Source organism: Haliotis cracherodii, unplaced genomic scaffold (genome assembly GCF_022045235.1).
Source record: "Haliotis cracherodii isolate W230 unplaced genomic scaffold, xgHalCrac1.p SCAF_1, whole genome shotgun sequence".
In the NCBI taxonomy this organism is placed as follows: Eukaryota; Metazoa; Mollusca; class Gastropoda; order Lepetellida; family Haliotidae; genus Haliotis; species Haliotis cracherodii.
In genome coordinates this window covers 66,043,456-66,066,349 of record NW_027266264.1, presented here as the reverse complement: position 1 = coordinate 66,066,349, position 22,894 = coordinate 66,043,456, and the positions used below count along the sequence as shown (strand labels likewise).

The 22,894-nt window shown below is 43.4% G+C and overlaps 1 pseudogene; it reads right to left on the bottom strand.

Annotated features, from left to right (window-relative positions):
* Positions 1–17,753: 17,753 nt before the first annotated feature.
* LOC139458641 (cAMP-dependent protein kinase type II regulatory subunit pseudogene) overlaps positions 17,754–22,894 on the bottom strand; it is a 129,985-nt pseudogene continuing 124,844 nt past the window's right edge.

Below are 22,894 nucleotides of genomic sequence, written 5' to 3'. Positions count from 1 at the left end.
GACCTCAATATCATACTCACACCAAGTAGACCTCAATATCATACCCATACCAAATAGACCTCAATATCATATCCACACCTTGTAGACCTCCATATCATACCCACACCAAGTAGACTAGACCTCAATATCATACTCACACCAAGTAGACCTCGATATCATACCCACACCAAGTAGACCTCCATATCATACCCTCACCTTGTAGACTTCCATATCATATCCACACCTTGTAGACCTCCATATCATACCCACACCAAGTAGACTAGACCTCCATATCATACCCATACCAAGTAGACCTCAATATCATACCCATACCAAATAGACCTCAATATCATATCCACACCTTGTAGACCTCCATATCATACCCACACCAAGTAGACTAGACCTCAATATCATACTCACACCAAGTAGACCTCGATATCATACCCACACCAAGTAGACCTCCATATCATACCCTCACCTTGTAGACTTCCATATCATATCCACACCTTGTAGACCTCCATATCATACCCACACCAAGTAGACTAGACCTCCATATCATACCCATACCAAGTAGACCTCAATATCATACCCATACCAAATAGACCTCAACATCATACTCACACCTTGAAGACCTCCATATCATACCCACACCTTGTACACGTCCATACCATACCCACACCAAGTAGACCTCCATATCATACCCACACCAAGTAGACCTCGATATCATACCCACACCAAGTAGACCTCCAAATCATACCCTCACCTTGTAGACTTCCATATCATATCCACACCTTGTAGACCTCCATATCATACCCACATCAAGTAGACCTCCATAACATACCCACACCTTGTAGACCTCCATATCATACCCACACCTTGTAGACCTCCATATCATACCCACATATGGTATATCTCTATATCATACCCATACCGTGTAGACCTCCATATCATACCCACACATGGTGGATCTCCATATTATACACACAGGAGGTGTAACGACACCAAATAAACCTCCATATCACACATTGTGGATATCCATATCATACACACATGGGAGGTCCATATCATACATACATATGCAATTTACAATAACGACACCAAATAAACCTCCATATCACACATTGTAGACCTCCATATCATACCCACCCGTGTGGAGACGTCCATTACCCTTCCCGTGTGGAGACATATATTACCCTTCCCGTGTGGAGACATATATTACCCTTCCCGTGTGGAGACATATATTACCATTCCCGTGTGGAGACATGCATTACCCTTCCCGTGTGGAGACATATACTACCCTTCCCGTGTGGAGACATGCATTACCCTTCCAGTGTGGAGACATGCATTACCCTTCCGTGTGGAGACATACATTACCCTTCCCTGTGTGGAAACATATATTACCCTTCCCTGTGTGGAGACATGCATTACCCTTCCCGTATGGAGACATATATTACCCTTCCCATGTGGAGACATGCATTACCCCTCCCTGTGTGGAGGCATACATTACCATTCCCGTGTGGAGACATACATTACCCTTCCCATGTGGAGACATACATTACCCTTCCCGTGTGGAGACATACATTACCCTTTCCGTGTGGAGACATACATTACCCTTCCCATGTGGAGACATGCATTACCCTTCCCGTGTGGAGACATGCATTACCCTTCCCGTGTGGAGACATACATTACCCTTCCCATGTGGAGACATGCATTACCCTTCCCATGTGGAGACATACATTACCCTTCCCATGTGGAGACATGCATTACCCTTCCCGTGTGGAGACGTCCATTACCCTTCCCGTTTGGAGACATGCATTACCCTTCCCTGTGTGGAGACATACACTACCCTTCCCGTGTGGAGGCATACATTACCATTCCCGTGTGGAGACGTCCATTACCCTTCCCGTGTGGAGACATTTATTACCCTTCCCGTGTGGAGACATATATTACCCTTCCCGTGTGGAGACATATATTACCCTTCCCGTGTGGAGACATATATTACCCTTCCCGTGTGGAGACATATATTACCATTCCCGTGTGGAGACATATATTACCATTCCCGTGTGGAGACATGCATTACCCTTCCCGTGTGGAGACATATATTACCCTTCCCATGTGGAGACATATACTACCCTTCCGTGTGGAGACATGCATTACCCTTCCCGTGAGGAGACATGCATTACCCTTCCCGTGTGGAGACATATATTACCCTTACCATGTGGAGACATATACTACCCTTCCCATGTGGAGACATGCATTACCCTTCCCGTGAGGAGACATGCATTACCCTTCCCGTGTGGAGACATATATTACCCTTCCCATGTGGAGACATATATTACCCTTCCCATGTGGAGACATACATTACCCTTCCCGTGTGGAGACATGCATTACCCTTCCCTGTGTGGAGGCATACATTACCATTCCCGTGTGGAGACATACATTACCCTTCCCATGTGGAGACATGCATTACCCTTCCCGTGTGGAGACGTCCATTACACTTCCCGTTTGGAGACATGCATTACCCTTCCCTGTGTGGAGACATACATTACCCTTCCCGTGTGGAGACATACACTACCCTTCCCGTGTGGAGGCATACATTACCATTCCCGTGTGGAGACGTCCATTACCCTTCCCGTGTGGAGACATATATTACCCTTCCCGTGTGGAGACATATATTACCCTTCCCGTGTGGAGACATATATTACCCTTCCCGTGTGGAGACATATATTACTCTTCCCGTGTGGAGACATATATTACCATTCCCGTGTGGAGACATATATTACCATTCCCGTGTGGAGACATGCATTACCCTTCCCGTGTGGAGACATATATTACCCTTCCCATGTGGAGACATATACTACCCTTCCGTGTGGAGACATGCATTACCCTTCCCGTGAGGAGACATGCATTACCCTTCCCGTGTGGAGACATATATTACCCTTCCCATGTGGAGACATATACTACCCTTCCCGTGTGGAGACATGCATTACCCTTCCCGTGAGGAGACATGCATTACCCTTCCCGTGTGGAGACATATATTACCCTTCCCATGTGGAGACATATATTACCCTTCCCATGTGGAGACATACATTACCCTTCCCGTGTGGAGACATACATTACCCTTCCCGTGAGGAGACATGCATTACCCTTCCCGTGTGGAGACATACATTACCCTTCCCGTGTGGAGACATGCATTACCCTTCCCGTGTGGAGACATACATTACCCTTCCCGTGTGGATACATGCATTACCCTTCCCATGTGGAGACATGCATTACCCTTCCCATGTGGAGACATGCATTACCCTTCCCGTGTGGAGACATACATTACCCTTCCCGTGTGGAGACATGCATTACCCTTCCCGTGAGGAGACATGCATTACCCTTCCCGTGTGGAGACATGCATTACCCTTCCCGTGTGGAGACATACATTACCCTTCCCTGTGTGGAGACATACATTACCCTTCCCGTGTGGAGACATACATTACCCTTCCCGTGTGGAGACGTACATTACCATTCCCTGTGTGGAGACATACATTACCCTTCCCTGTGTGGAGACATACATTACCCTTCCATGTGTGGAGACGTACATTACCCTTCCCATGTGGAGACATACATTACCCTTCCCTGTGTGGAGACATACATTACCCTTCCCTGTGTGGAGACATACATTACCCTTCCCGTGTGGAGACATACATTACCCTTCCCGTGTGGAGACATGCATTACCCTTCCCATGTGGAGACACGCATTACCCTTCCCGTGAGGAGACATGCATTACCCTTCCCGTGTGGAGACATGCATTACCCTTCCCGTGTGGAGACATACATTACCCTTCCCTGTGTGGAGACATACATTACCCTTCCCGTGTGGAGACATACATTACCCTTCCCGTGTGGAGACGTACATTACCATTCCCTGTGTGGAGACATACATTACCCTTCCCTGTGTGGAGACGTACATTACCCTTCCCGTGTGGAGACATACATTACCCTTCCCGTGTGGAGACATACATTACACTTCCCGTGTGGAGACCTACATTACCCTTCCCATGTGGAGACGTAGATTACCCTTCCAGTGTGGAGAAATACATTACCCTTCCGTGTGGAGACATGCATTACCCTTCCCGTGTGGAGACATACATTACCCTTCCGTGTGGAGACATACATTACCCTTCCCGTGTGGAGACATACATTACCCTTCCGTGTGGAGACATACATTACCCTTCCCGTGTGGAGACATATATTACCCTTCCCGTGTGGAGACATACATTACCCTTCCCATGTGGAGACATACATTACCCTTCCCGTGTGGAGACATACATTACCCTTCCGTGTGGAGACATACATTACCCTTCCGTGTGGAGACATACATTACCCTCCCGTGTGGAGACATACATTACCCTTCCGTGTGGAGACATACATTACCCTTCCCGTGTGGAGACATGCATTACCCTTCCCGTGTGGAGACATACATTACCCTTCCCATGTGGAGACATGCATTACACTTCCCGTGTGGAGACATACATTACCCTTCCCATGTGGAGACATACATTACCCTTCCGTGTGGAGACATACATTACCCTTCCCATGTGGAGACATACATTACCCTCCCGTGTGGAGACATACATTACCCTTCCGTGTGGAGACATACATTACCCTTCCCGTGTGGAGACATGCATTACCCTTCCCGTGTGGAGACATACATTACTCTTCCCGTGTGGAGACATGCACTACCCTTACCGTGTAGAGACATGCACTACCCTTCCCGTGTGGAGACATACATTACCCTTCCCGTGTGGAGACATGCATTACCCTTCACGTGAGGAGACATGCATTACCCTTCCCGTGTGGAGACATGCATTACCCTTCCCGTGTGGAGACATACATTACCCTTCCCTGTGTGGAGACATACATTACCCTTCCCGTGTGGAGACATACATTACCCTTCCCGTGTGGAGACGTACATTACCATTCCCTGTGTGGAGACATACATTACCCTTCCCTGTGTGGAGACATACATTACCCTTCCATGTGTGGAGACGTACATTACCCTTCCCATGTGGAGACATACATTACCCTTCCCTGTGTGGAGACATACATTACCCTTCCCTGTGTGGAGACATACATTACCCTTCCCGTGTGGAGACATACATAACCCTTCCCGTGTGGAGACATACATTACCCTTCCCATGTGGAGACACGCATTACCCTTCCCGTGAGGAGACATGCATTACCCTTCCGTGTGGAGACATGCATTACCCTTCCCGTGTGGAGACATACATTACCCTTCCCTGTGTGGAGACATACATTACCCTTCCCGTGTGGAGACATACATTACCCTTCCCGTGTGGAGACGTACATTACCATTCCCTGTGTGGAGACATACATTACCCTTTCCTGTGTGGAGACATACATTACCCTTCCCTGTGTGGAGACGTACATTACCCTTCCCGTGTGGAGACATACATTACCCTTCCCGTGTGGAGACATACATTACACTTCCCGTGTGGAGACATACATTACCCTTCCCATGTGGGGACGTATATTACCCTTCCAGTGTGGAGACATACATTACCCTTCCGTGTGGAGACATGCATTACCCTTCCCGTGTGGAGACATACATTACCCTTCCGTGTGGAGACATACATTACCCTTCCCGTGTGGAGACATACATTACCCTTCCGTGTGGAGACATACATTACCCTTCCCGTGTGGAGACATATATTACCCTTCCCGTGTGGTGACATACATTACCCTTCCCATGTGGAGACATACATTACCCTTCCCGTGTGGAGACATACATTACCCTTCCGTGTGGAGACATACATTACCCTTCCCGTGTGGAGACATACATTACCCTCCCGTGTGGAGACATACATTACCCTTCCGTGTGGAGACATACATTACCCTTCCCGTGTGGAGACATGCATTACCCTTCCCGTGTGGAGACATACATTACCCTTCCCATGTGGAGACATGCATTACACTTCCTGTGTGGAGACATACATTACCCTTCCCGTGTGGAGACATACATTACCCTTCCCGTGTGGAGACATGCATTACCCTTCCCGTGTGGAGACATACATTACCCTTCCCATGTGGAGACATGCATTACACTTCCCATGTGGAGACATACATTACCCTTCCGTGTGGAGACATACATTACCCTTCCCATGTGGAGACATACATTACCCTCCCGTGTGGAGACATACATTACCCTTCCGTGTGGAGACATACATTACCCTTCCCGTGTGGAGACATGCATTACTCTTCCCGTGTGGAGACATGCACTACCCTTACCGTGTAGAGACATGCACTACCCTTCCCGTGTGGAGACATACATTACCCTTCCCGTGTGGAGACATACATTACCCTTCCCGTGTGGAGACATACATTACCCTTCCTTGTGGAGACATACACTACCCTTCCCGTGTGGAGACATGCATTACCCTTCCCGTGTGGAGACATGCATTACCCTTCCCGTGTGGAGACATACATTACCCTTCCGTGTGGAGACATACATTACCCTTCCCGTGTGGAGACATGCATTACCCTTCCCGTGTGGAGACATACATTACTCTTCCCGTGTGGAGACATGCACTACCCTTACCGTGTAGAGACATGCACTACCCTTCCCGTGTGGAGACATACATTACCCTTCCCATGTGGAGACATACATTACCCTTCCGTGTGGAGACATACATTACCCTTCCCATGTGGAGACATACATTACCCTCCCGTGTGGAGACATACATTACCCTTCCGTGTGGAGACATACATTACCCTTCCCGTGTGGAGACATGCATTACCCTTCCTGTGTGGAGACATACATTACCCTTCCCGTGTGGAGACATGCACTACCCTTACCGTGTAGAGACATGCACTACCCTTCCCGTGTGGAGACATACATTACCCTTCCCGTGTGAGGACATGCATTACCCTTCCCGTGTGGAGACATACATTACCCTTCCTTGTGGAGACATACACTACCCTTCCCGTGTGGAGACATACACTACCCTTCCCGTGTGGAGACATGCATTACCCTTCCCGTGTAGAGACATACATTACCCTTCCCGTGTGGAGACATACATTACCCTTCCCGTGTGGAGACATACATTACCCTTCCCGTGTGGAGACATACATTACCCTTCCCGTGTGGAGACATACATTACCCTTCCCGTGTGGAGACATACATTACCCTTCCCGTGTGGAGACATACATTACCCTTCCCATGTGGAGACATACACTACCCTTCCCGTGTGGAGACATACACTACCCTTCCCATGTGGAGACATACATTACCCTTCCCGTGTGGAGACATACACTACCCTTCCCGTGTGGAGACATGCATTACCCTTCCCGTGGTGAGACATACATTACCCTTCCCGTGATAAAGATAAAGATAATTCATTCATTCATTAACCTTTCCGTCTGAAGCTAAGTTAAGTGACTACATTATCCACAGTTTATGAAACTGATATTTAATGATGTAGTAAAGGCTTCCTTCATCTTATGTATTTCCAGTTGAAAACTGGTAAGGCATTTCTCTATAACCTTTTACATCTCCCAGTGATTCTTCAATAAGGAATAACGCCACTCTTAGACTTACGGGGAGATGCATTATTTAATAATGGTCATGCTAAGAGAAAACCAAAGCACTTGGGTGTCCATCAACGCCGTCACACCAACGTCGCGGGAACTCCATCAGATTGCAGTGAAGAGTCTGACTATCCAGCTAAACGTACGAGAAGAGGTCTGGTGGACAAAGTCTGTCTGATAGATGTAAGTAGAAGCAAGAAAAGCCCTCTATAAGACTTGAGCTGAGCGCATAAACCCGTGGATTATCCCTATGGACGGTCGGTGATATGCGTCTCCTGCAGCATCCCATGTACAAGCTGTAACAGCCGTTGTAACCAACAAATCTTCCTTCTCGGCGTCGTTGTCATTGCAGTGTGAAAGCTAAAATGAGTACAACATGCTCCATATGGATGCGCAGTTATGTGTATTAGCCCAGATCATGTATTTAGTAATCGGTTTTCTCAATAGGTGTTTACTCGCCGTCTGCAATGACAAAATCATCTGCATATACATATAGTCTTAGATCAATACTAGCATGTTGTTGCAGTCTTTGTTCAAGGGGAAATTGTTCCTCTGTGGTTAGGCTGACTGAGACGAGATGCTAATTCTGTCGATTTTATACAAAGAAATTGCCTTCAGTTCCAGCAAAAATATGCTGGGGTAATACTTTAGCTCTTTTCTGATATGGACGCCTAGCTTCCCATAACAAAAATGTAATATGTTAGATGACACATCCTAATACTTGTTCTATTTGGATAAGAAAATAAACGCAACCGTTGAAGTTAATCGCAGTTCTTTAAGATAGGTGATATAGAAATGAATGTTTATGAATGAGTGAGTGAGGTTGGAATATACATGTATGCCGGACTTAGCAATATTCCAGCAATATCATGATGGGAGACTCAAGAAATGGGAATCTAATCCGTGGCTTCGGCGAGAGGAGCGAATCAGGTGTCCCACTGCCCCCTTTTAAGTAAAAAAATATAAAGTTATATTCTACTATAAGTACAATTTTAAATGACAGTTTACTTCTGATGATTGTTAGTGGCAACAAATATGAGGCGCTCGTACAATATTGAGCATTAAGCAGATTGTATATATACAGTGATCTCCCTTAGTTGTTGTGGTGGCAAACTCCATCCCAGCACTAGACCCCTTCGTTACCCTCCCGGTTTAGAGAGCTCCGCTGTGAGGAGTTTGCCTATAGCCGTTGATTCACTTCCGTGACATACTACCTCATTCTAGTCGCTTCCCTAGGTAACAGTTTCCAGAAGGCTGGTTGTACCTACATAAGAGCTATATCAGGCCTTCTACGACCTGACGTGCCAAGTGCGGACGGGATGCCTTTTTGAACACACTGAAGAGCGACGTTTCGGTGTCAGTTCTAAAGGTGTCAGTGTCATGTATGCATACGGTGTGTTACGTCTGTATATGTAATGTATGCATGCGGTGTGTTACGTCTGTATATGGTGTGTTATGTATGCATACGGTGTGTTATGTATGTATACGGTGTGGTATGTCTGTATGTGGTGTGCCATGTATGCATACGGTGTGTTACGTCTGTATATGTAATGTATGCATTCGGGGTATGATGTCTTTATATCGTTTGGTATGTATACATACGGTGTGTTATATCGTGTGCTATGTATGCATACGGTGTGTTATGTCTGTATATGGTGTGTTATGTATGCATACGGTGTGTTATGTATGTATACGGTGTGGTATGTCTGTATGTGGTGTGCCATGTATGCATACGGTGTGTTACGTCTGTATATGTAATGTATGCATACGGTGTATGATGTCTTTATATCGTTTGGTATGTATACATACGGTGTGTTATATCGTGTGCTATGTATGCATACGGTGTGTTATGTCTGTATATGGTGTGTTATGTATGCATACGGTGTGTTATGTATGTATATGGTGTGGTATGTCTGTATGTGGTGGGTCATGTATGCATACGGTGTGTTACGTCTGTATACGGTGTGGTATGTCTGTATGTGGTGTGCCATGTATGCATACGGTGTGTTACGTCTGTATGCGGTGTGATATGTATGCATACGGTGTGTTATGTCTTTATATCGTGTGGTATGTATACATACGGTGTGTTACGTCTGTATGTGGTGTGCCATGTATGCATACGGTGTGTCATGTATGTAGCTAGTCACCGTGCCTGTTATAGTGTTGTCACATGTTACAGCACACCTGTGAGGTTACTGTGCACTTGAGCGTGGTGGGCTGACACTTCGCCAGCTGCTACCAGCACAATCACGCGTGCTTCATTCAAATATCGACTTTCCAAGATAACTTTGACTCCTGATTCACATAAACCTGTTCATAACCATCTCTCTATATATCAGTTGCTAGTAAATAAGAAATGAGATGCGTGATGGGTACTTTGAAAGACGGTAAAGGGGTACCGGGGGATGGTTAATTCGTTCTAGGTGTACAAGCGAGATACAATGTATGTATGTTTATCTCCTTTGACCCTTGTGTGTGTGTACATACATACATACATACATACATACATACATACATACATACATACATACATACATACATACATAGTGGTGTGTAATATATAATCCTGACATGTCAAATGGTGTGTCATATGTAATTCTAAGATCTCAAATGATGTGTCTATGTACTCCTGAGATATCAACGCGGTGTATAATACACAATCCTCAGATATCAACGTTGTGTTTAACATACTCCTAAGATATCCAGGTGGTGTGTGATATACAATCCTCAGATATCAACGTTGTGTTTAACATACTCCTAAGATATCCAGGTGGGGTGTAAAACACAATCCTCAGATATCAACGTTGTGTTTAACATACTCCTAAGATATCCAGGTGGTGTGTGATATACAATCCTCAGATATCAACGTTGTGTTTAACATACTCCTAAGATATCCAGGTAGGGTGAAAAACACAATCCTCAGATATCAACGTAGTGTTTAACATACTCCTAAGATATCCAGGTGGGGTGTAATACACAATCCTCAGATATCAACGTTGTGTTTAACATACTCCTAAGATATCCAGGTGGGGTGTGATATACAATCCTCAGATATCAACGTAGTGTCAAACATACTCCTAAGATATCCAGGTGGGGTGTAATACACAATCCTCAGATATTAACGTAGTGTTTAACATACACCTAAGATATCCACGTGGGGTGTAATACACAATCCTTTAGATGTCAACGTAGTCCAAGATGTTACATCAAGCAACACTGGCATAGTGATGTAACACATAATATTATTCTCGTTAAAGACTGTATGCCACAATATCCCGTCGCATATAGGCTACATACCATAACGGCAGTTTTCATATGAAACAACCAAAGACAAACATTCCACAGAGACAGTAGAAAAAAATTCATATAGTTATTAGTTTTGTTTTTTGGGTGGTCATTTTGTATGTTGTCTCATTTGATACGTGCGAAAGAATATAATTTCAATATGTATTCTTCTACGCGACGCCCGAAATGTCCCGTGGGATTGCTACGGGTGATTTTATCATCGTCGCAATGAAGGAGAGTTCATTTCACATTCAAGTCATTTATTTCTTAAAACATGAACGTTAACACATTTTCGTAAATGTTTTGGGACCGCGCACGTCTGTCATTTTAGGATGAAAATATAACTTAAGTATATATATGCATAGTCAGAGTAATAAAACGTACTTATTTCATCCCGTTAGGCAATCGCTGGGGCAGTTTTCATTATAATTGTTCACTAAACCCACAATTATGCGATGTGTTGAGTGATAACGATTTCATTTTGCCATAACAATAATACAATAACCATAGAGGCACAGCCAAACCCTTGTCAACAGATGTTTTATTGATGCTAAAGCAATTTAATTTCGTTCGCCCACCGCTACTTTCCTGATACCTTGTTTTAAGAGACTTTTTAATATTCTGTACTTTTTTTTATATTGAATTGCTAGCACATAAAACACTGCAAAGAACATAAACCACCTCAATTGTTTCACGGAAATACTGGGAATAGCGTCATTTCCCTTCTCGAGACTCATTTCGACAATTTACCCAGAGGGGCCCCATCTGTCAATGACTATAATACAGACACCCCGTGGTTGTAGTAAAAAGTCCAATATTATTCATCTGGTATTATTCAGTATATTGGTCCCGTGTGATTTATTATCAATAATGAAAGCATGTATATTTCGTGGGACGCCATGTCATCGATTGTATCCATTGCTCACTGGCTATGCCAGAGCTTCGTGTATCATGCCATTGAATCCATCGATATTATTTTGTGGCTTTTGTGACGAATTCTTTAATATATATTGAGTTTTGAAGAGCGTAGATCATGCCTTTGATCAATAGTATGAAGATGATTAGTGCTTAATTAACTCCAAATCTCAAAGGAAATGATTGATGTCTCATTCTCCGAGTCTATTTCATGTGTGAGCTGCACGCCCTCATTGTCCCCGTGTAATAAGAATGAGCCTATAGTTGTCCATTCTTTATCATCACAAATCAATCATTTGCAATTTTCATGTATTAAAGAACCTGACAAATACATTGTATGGATAGATTCACTTTACGAATCTATATTGAAACATGTTAATCATGGTCACGACTATTTGGAATAGTTCTATCTAATGAGTATTGGCTTAGTGTCAGATACGTACGATGTGACGATGGCGTTGGGGAGACGCATTCCAGTAACTTCCTAGATGGCATCCGCCCGCGATATTGATAGAAGATGCAGAAAATCATATTCACCCTCACTCACGAGAGACTTTGAGTTGTTTTACACACTGATTCTTGATTTAAATCAATTTTACTGGCGCCTGACAAACACTAGGTGTAACAAGCATAGTAATGTACTATGATATTATCGAAAATCGTACCAGCGATTCTTATTTTAGCTGGAATTTATTAACTGGTTATTCACTTGCATAGACAATTTATATTTATGATTATTTGAAAGGGATTTGCCTCTCGTCCATACGCATTCCTTAGCTGGGTAGGTCATTACAGATATTGTAGTTGTGACATGTGTATATAGACAGTCTACTGCTGGGTAGGCCATTACATATATCGTAGTTGTTACATGTGTATATATAGTCTACTGCTGGGTAGGTCATTACATATATCGTAGTTGTTACATGTGTATATATAGTCTACTGCTGGGTAGGTCATTACAGATATCGTAGTTGTTACATGTGTATATATAGTCTACTGCTGGGTAGGTCATTACAGATATCGTAGTTGTTACATGTGTATATATAGTCTACTGCTGGGTAGGTCATTACATATATCGTAGTTGTTACATGTGTATACATAGTCTACTGCTGGGTAGGTCATTACATATATCGTAGTTGTTATATGTGTATATATACAGTCTACAGCTTGGTCGGCCATTACGTATACACACTGTCAGTCAACTGTTAGGTCAGTCATTATGTATACACACTGTCAGTCAACTGTTATACCGGCCATTACGTATACACACTGTCAGTCAACTGTTATGTCGACCATTACGTATACACACTGTCAGTCAACCGTTATGTCGGCCATAACGTATACACACTGTCAGTCAACCCTCAGGTGGGCCATAACGTATACACACTGTCAGTCAACTGTTATACCGGCCATTACGTATACACACTGTCAGTCAACTGTTATGTCGACCATTACGTATACACACTGTCAGTCAACCGTTATGTCGGCAGTAACGTATACACACTGTCAGTCAACCCTCAGGTGGGCCATTACGTATACACACTGTCAGTCAACTGTTAGGTCGGACATTACGTATACACACTGTCAGTCAACTGTTATACCGGCCATTACGTATACACACTGTCAGTCAACTGTTAGGTCGGCCATTACGTATACACACTGTCAGTCAACCGTTATGTCCGCCATAACGTATACACACTGTCAGTCAACTGTCAAATGGGCCATAACGTATACACACTGTCAGTCAACTGTTATACCGGCCATTACGTATACACACTGTCAGTCAACTGTTAGGTCGACCATTAGGTATACACACTGCCAGTCAACCGTTAGACCGGCCATAACGTATACACACTGTCAGTCAACTGTTATGTCGACCATTACGCATACACACTGTCAGTCAACTGTTAGGTCGGCCATTACGTATACACACTGTCAGTCAACTGTTAGATCGGCCATTACGTACACACACTGTCAGTCAACTGTTATGTCGGCCATTACGTATACACACTGTCAGTCAACTGTTATGTCGACCATTACGTATACACACTGTCCGTCAACTGTTAGGTCGGTCATTGCGTATACACACTGTCAGTCAACTGTTATACCGGCCATTACGTATACACACTGTCAGTCAACTGTTAGGTCGGCCATTACGTATACACACTGTCAGTCAACTGTTATGTCGGCCATAACGTATACACACTGTCAGTCAACTGTCAAATGGGCCATAACGTATACACACTGTCAGTCAACTGTTATACCGGCCATTACGTATACACACTGTCAGTCAACTGTTAGGTCGACCATTAGGTATACACACTGCCAGTCAACCGTTAGACCGGCCATAACGTATACACACTGTCAGTCAACTGTTATGTCGACCATTACGCATACACACTGTCAGTCAACTGTTAGGTCGGCCATTACGTATACACACTGTCAGTCAACTGTTAGATCGGCCATTACGTACACACACTGTCAGTCAACTGTTATGTCGGCCATTACGTATACACACTGTCAGTCAACTGTTATGTCGACCATTACGTATACACACTGTCCGTCAACTGTTAGGTCGGTCATTGCGTATACACACTGTCAGTCAACTGTTATACCGGCCATTACGTATACACACTGTCAGTCAACTGTTAGGTCGGCCATTACGTATACACACTGTCAGTCAACTGTTATGTCGGCCATAACGTATACACACTGTCAGTCAACTGTCAAATGGGCCATAACGTATACACACTGTCAGTCAACTGTTATACCGGCCATTACGTATACACACTGTCAGTCAACTGTTAGGTCGACCATTAGGTATACACACTGCCAGTCAACCGTTAGACCGGCCATAACGTATACACACTGTCAGTCAGCTGTTATGTCGACCATTACGCATACACACTGTCAGTCAACTGTTAGGTCGGCCATTACGTATACACACTGTCAGTCAACTGTTAGATCGGCCATTACGTACACACACTGTCAGTCAACTGTTAGGTCGGCCATTACGTATACACACTGTCAGTCAACTGTTATGTCGACCATTACGTATACACACTGTCCGTCAACTGTTAGGTCGGTCATTGCGTATACACACTGTCAGTCAACTGTTATGTCGACCATTACGTATACACACTGTCCGTCAACTGTTATGTCGACCATTACGTATACACACTGTCAGTCAACCGTTAGACCGGCCATTACGTATACACACTGTCAGTCAACCCTCAGGTGGGCCATAACGTATACACACTGTCAGTCAACCGTTAGACCGGCCATTACGTATACACACTGTCAGTCAACTGTTAGGTCGGCCATTACGTATACACACTGTCAGTCAACTGTTAGATTGGCCATTACGTACACACACTGTCAGTCAACTGTTAGGTCGGCCATTATGTATACACACTGTCAGTCAACTGTTATGTCGGCCATTACGTATACACACTGTCAGTCAACTGTTATACCGGCCATTACGTATACACACTGTCAGTCAACTGTTATACCGGCCATTACGTATACACAATGTCAGTCAACTGTTATGTCGGCCATTACGTATACACACTGTCAGTCAACTGTTAGGTCGGCCATTACGTATACACACTGTCAGTCAACTGTTATGTCGGCCATTACGCATACACACTGTCAGTCAACTTTTAGGTCGGCCATTACATATACACACTGTCAGTCAACTGTTATACCGGCCATTACGTATACACACTGTCAGTCAACTGTTAGGTCGGCCATTACATATACACACTGTCAGTCAACTGTCAGGTGGGCCATTACGTATACACACTGTCAGTCAACTGTTAGGTCGGCCATTACGTATACACACTGTCAGTCAACTGTTAGATCGGCCATTACGTATACACACTGTCAGTCAACTGTTAGGTCGGCCATTACGTATACACACTGTCAGTCAACTGTTAGGTGGACCATTACGTATACACACTGTCAGTCAACTGTCAGGTCGGCCATTACGTATACACACTGTCAGTCAACTGTTAGGTCGGCCATGACGTATACACACTGTCAGTCAACTGTTAGGTCGGCCATTACGTATACACACTGTCAGTCAACTGTTATGTCGGCCATTACGCATACACACTGTCAGTCAACTTTTAGGTCGGCCATTACATATACACACTGTCAGTCAACTGTTATACCGGCCATTACGTATACACACTGTCAGTCAACTGTTAGGTCGGCCATTACATATACACACTGTCAGTCAACTGTCAGGTGGGCCATTACGTATACACACTGTCAGTCAACTGTTAGGTCGGCCATTACGTATACACACTGTCAGTCAACTGTTAGATCGGCCATTACGTATACACACTGTCAGTCAACTGTTAGGTCGGCCATTACGTATACACACTGTCAGTCAACTGTTAGGTGGACCATTACGTATACACACTGTCAGTCAACTGTCAGGTCGGCCATTACGTATACACACTGTCAGTCAACTGTTAGGTCGGCCATGACGTATACACACTGTCAGTCAACTGTCAGGTCGGCCATTACGTAAACACACTGTCATTCAACCGTTAGCTCGGTCATTACGTATACACACTGTCAGTCAACTGTTATGTCGGCCATTACGTATACACACTGTCAGTCAACTGTTAGGTCGGCCATCACGTATACACACTGTCAGTCAACTGTTATACCGGCCATTACATATACACACTGTCAGTCAACTGTTATACCGGACATTACATATACACACTGTCAGTCAACAGTTATGTCGGCCATTACGTATACACACTGTCAGTCAACTGTTATGTCGGCCATTACGTATACACACTGTCAGTCAACTGTTAGGTCGGCCATAACGTATACACACTGTCAGTCAACTGTTATGTCGGCAGTAACGTATACACACTGTCAGTCAACCCTCAGGTGGGCCATAACGTATACACACTGTCAGTCAACTGTTATGTCGGCCATTACGTATACACACTGTCAGTCAACTGTTAGGTCGGCCATTACGTATACACACTGTCAGTCAACTGTTATGTCGGCCATTACGTATACACACTGTCAGTCAACTGTTATGTCGGCCATTACGTATAAACACTGTCAGTCAACTGTTAGGTCGGCCATTATGTATACACACTGTAAGTCAACCGTTATGTCGGCCATCACACACTGTCAGTCAACTGTTAGGTCGGCCATTACATATACACACTGTCAGTCAACCGTTATGTCGGCCATTACGTATACACACTGTCAGTCAACTGTTAGGTCGGCCATTACATATACACACTGTCAGTCAGCTGTTAGGTCCGCCATTACATATACAGTCCACTGCGTGCTAGGTGATTAGTTACAGTGTATTACTATGACTATGATGGGGTCCAAGGATGGTATCCGTTGACGATTTTGATGATTTTGCTATGATTTTTAAGCGATGGGAATCTGAATTTGATGGTCAAAGTTATGTGACCTTAACTCACTGTGAAACTGTTCAATGTTAATGAGAAAACTGATTAATGATTTAACTAACTAAAATTAACTATGACTGGTAAACGTTGGGCGAATGAATCGTTTTTATATACACACAGTCAACTGCTTGGGAAGTCATTACATATGTCGCGGTAACTCGTTTATATAAACTGCGGACTGACCAATTGTTTAGAAGGAACTAAATTAAATAGTGTTTTATGGCTCCCACGACTAATTACTTTGAGCTGTATAAAAACATAGATATTGTATTAACTAGACGTTTCGGACCGTCCATAAAACCGATACTTGTTTCAAATCACCACAGTGATAAACGTACTTAGGCATCATATACTAGGTACCAAAAGAAACTGCATGTTATACAATCATATGTTGGTTCCTAGTATAACAACTAGAATTGTATACATAAGCAATATATACGGACACATAGGAAATAAACTGATGGTAGAGAGTTTAGTAACCCCAAATTCAACCTGGAAAAAATTGATGACACAAACGCGGTAAATCATGTATCTATAATTTATGGATTCAAGAGAAACAAAAGACAATGTACACAAACACCACACGGAAGTACGCCACTTTTTGAATTCTTACATTAATATATCTATAACTTGTCAATCATTCTCGGGTACAGTGTATCACATCTTCTGATTCCGTGTATAACGCTGGCAAAACAATCCACGTAAACAGTAACCATGGCAACAATAACTAGGGAATAACATTACAATTAATCCCATATAAACGTTTTATAGATTTGTAATATAATTCAGGCTAGAATCTAATCTACACTTCAGAAAAAGAATTAATATCTTTTCATTGCCTAAATCTTGAAAATAAACCAAAGGCACCTATTGCTATACGATATTAACAATATGTAATCCTCTTGTGCTCCCATTTTCAAAATATATTCTGAAAGTTACAAAATTACTTTTGAAGATACTATTTGATGAACTTGTTTCTTACATTTGCAGTGTGTTGCGTTAATAAATTCATTCAACACTACTGAAACAGAGTGTATGATGTTATGTATAGTGATTGCGATCAATCTGAAAATGAGGACACGAATTCAGTATCACAACCAATTGAACCATAAGTGTTCAACACAGCTTTCTGTTTAACATTGACAAGGTCAATTTACAGAGTCAGTTCATAACAACAAAATGAAACAAACTAGTAAATAATTGGATTAACATGCGCAGATGTTAAATCGGCAGATCCAGGGGTAGCCTTTAACATACTCTACAGCTGTCGTCTGCTTCTGCGCGAGCAGACGACATAATATAGAAGGATGCTTTGTACGTCATGTAACCTACATGAAAACCTACACGCTCCAATATTGTTTGAACATATATTCAGTTACTCCATGATGGAGATGTGGCGTCGTCTGCTGGGATAATTGTTCCTGGATTTGGCAGAGGTTGTAGAACTCTATACGGGTACCTAGTGTCTCCTCTGACAGTAACCCTCCATTCATAACGGCAACGTTATCTGAAATATACTCCATTGTGAGGTATCTGCAAGCACATAATCCGTATCAGGTGCGATTCTGTTTTTAACTTTTCATGACGTTCTCTGTTGCACTATGTATCCACATCTCGGCTATAACACGTGGCTATAACACATGGGTATAACACATGGATATAACACAGATCACGATGAATATCGTTTCCATTTTTGGCGCCTGGCATTCTGATCCCGAAAGGGATAATTTATTCTCATTGTTTTCATTGGAAATGAGCAACTAAATCTCAACAAATGGAATAAATCCTCTCTACGTCGCCAATGTATTCGAACAATTCGTTAATATTTCCAACCTTTTCCATGATGCATGTTTTCGTAAGCAGATATGCAAGTTTAAAGCACCAGTTAAACTTCAACAGTTTTTCCTGTAGAGTTTAGAAGCAGACGAATTCAGCAAAACAATATACATGTTGAGACTGGACGAAAGGTGGAAAGGTTCTACATACTAGAAATGATCACATCACAGTCGTGCATTTATGAAGGTTCCAGTTAGAACACGTGCATATCGTGCGTCACACAGTACGTCATAAACAGACACACGATATAGATATATATATATATATTTCAAGGTCAAGGTCATCTTTGAGGGTGAGTATTAGACACATTGATCCTGTGCATAAATTGATACACGAGCCGATACAAAGCATTTCAAAGGAAGCCTGGTTGATTGAAATCGTTATGTTCTTTTGTTCAGGCGTGCTCCTCTCCTGGTGATCATGTTACCCCGCCTCCATTAATAGGGATATTGAATTTGGAGATCCATACCAGGTATACATATTATCTGCTGCAGTGCACGTCTGGAAACAGTCAGCTCGCACGTGGACGCTATCTTCTCCCGGCCATCACTCCACAAATCTAACGTGGACCAACATCCATTACAAGACGAAACAAGAAGCGTACATCATATATTCACAGACCACTCACAATATCTTCTTCTGGCCTCGGATGTGTATTTCTGGAGGTAACTGGCCAGTTACACGAATGTGTCCACGCAGACTTCAGAGGTACGCGGACTGTCGTAATGTCACGAATACGTCACAGCTCCCCAAGAGACGATCATTTGGCCACGTACATTGTGTACAACTGACTATTTCTTTTCATTATATCAACACAGGGACCTAAAAGTCTTTCAAAGGATCCTCTTTCCAAAAAGGCAACCTTTACTTTTCCTACTGCGTACACGTTTGCTGTACGTGGTTTATTTTCTATCAACGCTAACTCTCCGAAGTACGTTCCATTGGATCTAGTTGCTATCTCCTGCTCCACGCCGTCCGCGTTATTAATCGTGACGCGTATGTGGCCGTCTTCCACGAAGTACATACCGTCAGCGTCGTTGCCCTGTTCGATGATGGCGTGGCCATCCTCGTACGTCTGGCCCACCAGTGCGTCCGCCAGCGTCATTCTCTCATACTGATCTAAGCACTGAAGGATCGTTACACTCTCTAACAATGTTTCATACTTTTTTCGCTTCTTGAAGGCACTTTTGAGTACAATCCTTCTGAAGGAGCTTCTGTCCATGGCCCAGAGTGACCCTTCTGTCAACACCGCCACGACTGTTGCAGACCGGGGCATGTTATACATAAGGGCTAATTCACCAAAGCTTCCCCTATTATCAAACTGGTGAACTTTCTTATTCTCTCCCTTGACGTCGACGTAGACGTCGTAAATGCCTGAATCAATGACGTAAAAGTTGTCACCGTCGTCGCCCTGGGCAATAACAGTCTCTCCGGGTGTGACGGTACGTTCAAACATGGCGTCAATGACCTCTTGCATTTGGTCAGTGTCAAGGCTACGAAAGAGCAATATCCCAGCAACTGCTTCCGTTAGTCGCTCCCTCTGTTGGTCAGATTTGGGATGGATAACTCTATCTTCATCGCTGTCATCCTCCTCCGGGTCGTACCGTTCGGCGGACACCGACTGACGTCGTGCGTAACGGTTCCGATTTGACCTCGGTTTGAACGTCGCCATGTTCGGCTCCCCTGCGTCCTCATCATCCTCTACGATGATATACATGGGGACATCCTTTGGCTTTTTTCTTTCACGGGCTTTTGTGAAATAATCCACAGCGAAATCGTAAAGGTCTCCAGGCCTCTCCCGAAGCACTGCCACAGTGAAGTCTCGCAGCAAGTCTCCAAGCCCTTCTGGTATTTCCAAATTCATCTCGATTGCTTTATATAACCGCCGGCTTACAACACTAAGTAAACTTTCATCAATCCAATATAGGTGATTGTTCCGCAGACTCTATATCCTCATCGCGGGTTCGCACAAAGGCGTGTTTGCGAATCGTTGCTTGAATTACGCCAATCAATGCTAGACCGCGCGATCGCACATCAGTACTTCTATAAATATTTCATATCAATGAGCACACAGCTGCTAGCATCCACGGACCGCTCGTGACGTCATCACCCGTTTAGCCAATCACAAAATGTCGCTGATCACTTTTGACACAGCACACTATCCATCCTTTGCTGAATTCCTTCTCCGAGTTGTTTATTCCGTTTCCATGGAAACGCAGTCTGTGAACCTGAAGGAATAGAACAAATTGTTAATTCTTCTCACCATGACATCCTGACATAAAAGTAGGTATACATCATTTTTATCTTAATTTCGCAATGAAGAAATGTAACTTTTACATAGTTGTAAGCCTTATGTCAGCACGATGCTAATACAAAACAACGGGATAAATTTCTTATACTGCATGATCAAATATCTAAATTGTATATCCCATGATTATAAATCATATTGCTAACATCGTATTACAAATTATGTATTATACAGATTCAACAAAATGTCATATTTATTGTTTATAATATATTAATATTATTCTGCATAGCGCAGCTAAACGACCATCATTCGAACGATTGTCTCACGTCATGCAATGAAGTAGCGTTGCTAATCACCTAATGAACAATAACATTCAGCAGCCATTGAATGCCAGCGTCATTTCCAGGTTATTATTTATCCTTGGATAATGAAAATATGTGCCATCATAAATATGCAGCACCATTATTCATATCTTAACTATTTTACAGCCATGCATATCCGGACTTTTTGTCACGAGTACAGCCATTACTCCTGATATTGATCGTGGAATTCTACTGCGGGCCTGACAGTTGTTATTTTACTTCGTAAACATAATGTCAGATATTTTTTACGCGTACTCGACATGCACACTTTTCAAGTAGTTGTGTTAATTTGAAGTCCAACATAGAAATCCCAGGTATCCGGAATTCGAGACAAGGTGATATTAATCCGGAGCTGAATCTCCCGAGAACAGGAAGTTAAATCATTTCAAATGATATTTTGTGGTAATAGAGTTCGGATTAAAGAGTGTGAACTGTACATTTGCAACACTGCCTGACGCAACCCCCAAAACAGTGCGAGAATCTGTACTTCACTAAGAAAGTATTATCCCAAATGTGACATTTGTTACATTTCGCCGCTTTCGAAATGGCAATGTGTATCCGTGTACATTTGTGTGTCTTGTATCAGTCTCTTTTAACAGAAAGATACGGTTGTCTTGAAATATTTCGGGTATTTTCGCATGTATTAAGGAGTTATTCAAAGACAAACACTGTGAAAGAAGTATGTCCTGTAAAATAATCCCGGTGTATACATGTTGCATATGGAGGTATTGCCTGAAATAAACATGAGGTACGTTGACACATAGGAATAAGTAGTGTGGCCACATTCTGGGACACTTTCATGGTTATAGCCCTTGTACGTCACCACACAGCCCCTTTCTGATAACGCGTTTGCCAGTCCCACTGACAGGCTAAGTTCGAATCCCAACCTTGCTTCTTATTGGTGTTAACATGTCTAGGAAGGTAATCGAGTGTACCAGGGCCCACTTGCAAAAAGCGATCTTAGCTCTACCATGATCGTAACACCCATACTTTAACATAGGCTTACGATAGTCTTAGCGCTAAGATCGCTTTGTGCAAGTGGGCCCTGATCTGGCATTCAGCAGCGCTTGTTGCCTCTACTGAAATCAGATACCGTTATAATGTCCCACCCCGATGTTGATTAATAACTACAATTGTAATGTTAAAAAATAACTTAAACAAATGTCTGGATGTATGAAACCATTTTTGTTGCCAGTTGCCATGGTATCTTGTTA